Raw genomic sequence first — 5,009 nt, forward strand, 5'->3', positions numbered from 1 at the left:
AAAAAAATTCCTTACCTTTTTTACATTATGTACCTTTTCGTCTTTTTAAACTTTTTATACATTGACATTTTAAAGGTAACTAGTAACTTGAAAAATAAGACAACTAACTTTTTTCAAACAAGTTAAATTGCACTGATAGGACAAAAAATGACGTGGGGGTTCATGAAAGTTGTATTTTTTTTGCAAGGGGATAAAAGCTGCATAGAATCATATTGGAAAAGAAGTTTGAAAGAAAAGGACAATATTTCTATTTTGAGTTTAAGTTTTATGCCTCATTAGTCAAATTAGAAAATTGTATACCACCAGGTCATCTTTGTTGTAACATGTCTTATTTTTAAGGTTAAGAATTCCATATTTCTAAAGAGTTTCAACTCTAGATATTTTTTAGGTGATCATGTAATTTTTAAAAAATTAACTTGAATAGCCTTCCACCCAACTGTTTAAACTAAAAATAGTAGAAGAATGTATAATATATGTATAACTGAGTATAATCCGTGTATAATTTATGTATACTGACTAGGAAAAGTAAACAATAAATCCGGCCAGTTATTTGCGTAAATATTCCTAAATATTTTGTACTAACCGCGTATAAAATTTAAACCCTACATGTTAGGAGAGCAGCCACTTAATTGATGCAAAAATTAAAACCATAATTATAGTGCACCTATAATTTTGGTGGATATACTTAATGCTAGTAATTCTGGACGCCAAGTTACGTGACAGCTAACCACTTATTGGACGTCCAATTGAAAATGATGTATCATTAATATTTGTTTTAAGATCGGTGACTTGCTTACTTTTCCTTCACATGATTTATTAATAATTGTTGTGCAACAAGAGTCCCAACTCCTTGCAATAAATCATATTGGACTCACTTATTTTTCGCTTTCAAATAGTCATTCTGTAAAAACTCAACTTGTCGTTTTGAGAATTAGCATCTCGTTCAACGGCTTAAGATCTCGAGCAACCTCGTAATATGTATTATGACTTGTATGTGTGGTTGAGTTTGATTTTCGGATGATTCGGGATCAAATTGGGAGAACAATTCTTATTTAAGAAGTTTAAAAGAAAAGAGTTGACCGGAGAGTCGACTTTTGAGAAAACGACTCTGGGATAGAATTTTTATGATTCCAATAGCTTCATATGGTGATTTTGGATTTAGGAGTGTGTCAGAATATTTATTTGGAAGTCCGTAGTTGATTTTGGCTTGAAATGGTGAAAGTTAGAAATGGAAGGTTTGGAAGTTTGACCGGGAGTTGACTTTATTGATATCGGGGTCGAAATTCAGTTATGAAATTTTTTATAGGTCCGTTATGTCATTTATGACTTGTGTGCAAAATTTGAGGTCAATCGAACTTGATTTGATAGATTTCGGCATCGAATATAGAATTTGGATATTTTTAGAATATTTTGATGTCGTTTCTTCAAGAATAAGTGGTATCACATTAAGCAAATGAGCTCCAAATTCAGTTTTGATTGAAGCATTAGATCTGCATTAAAATTACGGAGCCATAGCAAAAAGAATCGTCGAATTCGGAAATCGTATGAGAGAGTTATGCTCATTTTCGGGCGAAATAGAAAAGATTTCCCATCGCCAATGCCCAGGGTAGCGTGGGACGCTGGAATTTTTGAGGTTCTGGAAATTAGGTCACAGGTAGCGATGGGAAATCTTTTCGCAAAATTACGCCACGCTACCTGTGGCGCTCAAAATGTTATATACTTATTTCTAGGTTCATTTTCCCCCATTCCTCTTGGCCGAATTTTGGGGGCTTCCTCCACTCTTTCAAGACCTCCAACTCCCCCCATCTCCAAGGTGAGTAATCCCTACTAATTTGGTGTTTCATTCTATCATTTTCACTCTAAAACTAACTCAATCCACCATGAAATCCTTAGATCTTTAAGAAATTTCTTCAAAAATTCAAAAGAGGGTTTTGGCAAGATTTCTTTCAAAAGGTAATCCTACACCCTTAGAGATATATGCATGGATTTATTATGATTATGTGAGCAAGAAATAAGTATTAATACTTATTGGATGGTGTTTTGGAAGCCATAAATACTTAAACTAGATTATTGGGTGTTGTAGAGATTTTGTAATGAATTAATTAGTAACAATTGGGTGGATGTGAGTTCATTGATGATTGTAATGGTGCTAAAAAAAGGTGTTTGTAGACAAAAGATGGTTTAGTATCTCTTGTTGGTGGGAAGAAGGGATTGTTGAATGAAGAAATACCATTACTTGAGGTAGTAAAATGCTATGTACTCTAGGTGTTTGATAAAATGCCTAAATGATCAAAAATCTGGAAATTTGTTTAGTGTGGTGAACCATCCTAGTATTATTAAGGGGAGAATTTCAGATTTGAGCCGTCTAGAGGTCATTTCACGAGAGAAGACTATTTTGGAATATCGGCCTAACTCCGTTAAGGTAAGTATCTTGTCTAACTTTGTGTGAGAGAAACCACCCCTTAGGATTTGAGATGATTTTGTTATTCGTGTTATGTGAAGGTCATATACGCGAGATGATGAGTGGGTACACGACCTATGTTTGGTATTTGACCGTTTTGAACTGTTAGGCTCCCTTCATGTAACTAATTGTAACTATCGTTTTATGACTACATCTTTTGTGTTAGAATTGTTTGTACGTGCTTTACTTGAAATTGTTAGCACATGTTTCATCTTCGTTGTCAAGATCACCTTATATGCCAATTGTTGATTGTAACCACTTGTTGAATTTATGCTTTACCTGCTACATGCCTTAATTGTCAATTGATGCTCATAAATTGTGCCCTGGCTTATGGATTGTCATTTCCTTGCTATTTGATTTCGTGAGCTATTGTGTAACCTTTTTCATTAGTTGTGACTTCTTTGTGTAGCCTCATTATTCCTTTTGATTTTGTGGTATACCGTAGTTAGTTATAAATTGATTGCTTAATTTGTGCTGCTTGAGGATCGGGTTGCACGCCGCAACATATATGATTTATATTGTTGGATCGGGTTGCACGCCGTAACGGAATTTATTTGAAAGATTATATTGTTGGATCGGGCTGCACACAACAATGGAATTTAATTGAAAGATTTTATTGTTGGTTCGGGTTTCACGCTGGAACAAAATTTAATTGAAAGATTATATTGTTGGATCGGGTTGCATGCCGCAACAAAATTTATTTGAAAGATTATATTGTTGGATCGGGTTGCACACCGCAACTTAATTTAATTGGAGGATTATATTTTGAGAATGTGTTGCACGCCGCAATAAATGTACAATTATGAAATTATTGCGAAATTAAGGTTAATTCCCATTTGTGATTCTCAAGATGCATTTCATGCTAGGACAGTTATCGTGATTTCAAAAATCACTTCATTGTATTTGATCATAATTATTTAACCGTCAATATATTAAAAATAGAATAATATGAATTTCTTGTGTGAGTCATGCATCCTATGTGTTATGTTAGGTTGCTGAGAATTTAGTAGAGGTAAATGAAAGCATTTTTTTTAAAGTTGTTCCACTTGTGTGTCTTTCAAAAATAAAACTCATATCTTATTTGGAGATTTACTAAATTAATTGGTAATTATATTTTTACTCTAATTGATACCTCAACTTTCTCATTATCTTATCGTCGTGTAATTTGTGTGAACAATTATTATTTTATTTTATTTTAATAAATCTCATATTTATCTCGTTGAAATTTGATTGAATGTCTTATTTGGTATAAATGTAATATTTTTATTGGATCTCATATACTTCTAAACTAAACTAAATTGATATTCTATTTGCACACTCTCTCTACTATTTTACCTTATTTGAATCCTAAATTGGCTCAATAACTCATTTGACGTTGCACTGTATTCAATTTGGAAATTATATTTAAGTATGTTTAAATTATTCATTGGCCATCTTGGTTGATATTGATACGGAAACTATACATATGGTATCACGAGGATTTTTCCGTGCAAAAGTGATTCGGAAAGATGTGGGCACAAGATGCCACATGTGTAAGAATTGAAAGTTGTGAATCATGATTTGAGGTTTCGAAGAGTGATACCTCGAGTTATTATGTTGAAAGGCATGCACTATAAATAATTTTATTGATTAATTGGTCATATGACTCCTTACTTGAACCCATTCATATGTCATTTGTACTATGACTATGTTGTTGCTTAATTACTTGATTGTTTTCTCGTTGCTATCCGTGTTCTCATTGTTGATTTGAATTGAAAATTCTTCTGTTATTGGCCTTACATTGATATTCTTTCCTTGTTAGCTTTATGTAGCATTTTGTACAGGTTTATATGTCCGGTAGGTGTCTTGACCCGACCTCGTCACTACTCTACCGAGGTTTGGCTTGATACTTACTGGGTACCGCTGTGATATACTCATGCTACTCTTCTGCACATTTTTGTGCAGATCCAGGTACCTCAGTGTTGTTGATAATCTTGCTAATTGATTGGACATTGCTGTGGAGACTTAAGGTATACCTGTTGTCGCGTTCGCAGGTCTCAGAGTCACCTTCTAATATTTTCCTACACTGTTGATTCTATTCTGGAAAAGTTGTATTTAGAAATGTTTTTAGTAAACTATGTAGAGCTTGTGACTTGTACTACATGTTTTGGGATTGTAGGAAATTTCTATTTCATATTAAATTACATATTCGGTTGATTTATTATTATTTCAACTGAACTGTTAAAAATAGTTGAAATTATTCTAACGTTGGCTTGCCTAGCAAGTGAAATGTCAGGCGTCATTACAGTCGCGAAGGTGAGAATTTCGGATCGTGACAAATACTGGTCATGTATTCTAGTTGGATCTGAATTTTGTAACACACTTATTCCCTCTATGTGCTGCAATTATTGCATATATTTTTATATGTATATTCATGCTTTAGTACGTCGTTAACCACAGTTCAATGTACTGACAAGATATTACATAAGATTGTAATAGGAGGCATTGCAAATAGATGTGTGATAGGGATCAGTTGTAATGTTATGAACAATATCAAGATTATAGCAAC

At 33.4% G+C, this 5,009-nt stretch overlaps 1 long non-coding RNA gene across 1 annotated transcript; it reads left to right on the forward strand.

Moving 5' to 3' along the window:
• Window positions 1-703: 703 nt before the first annotated feature.
• Window positions 704-4,730, forward strand: LOC138891830 (uncharacterized). The gene is made up of 2 exons (XR_011408165.1): window positions 704-1,813; window positions 1,894-4,730. It is a non-coding gene; the product is annotated as an uncharacterized lncRNA (long non-coding RNA).
• Window positions 4,731-5,009: the final 279 nt, after the last annotated feature.

The sequence above is a fragment of the Nicotiana tomentosiformis genome, chromosome 5 (genome assembly GCF_000390325.3).
Source record: "Nicotiana tomentosiformis chromosome 5, ASM39032v3, whole genome shotgun sequence".
Lineage (NCBI taxonomy): Eukaryota > Viridiplantae > Streptophyta > Magnoliopsida > Solanales > Solanaceae > Nicotiana > Nicotiana tomentosiformis.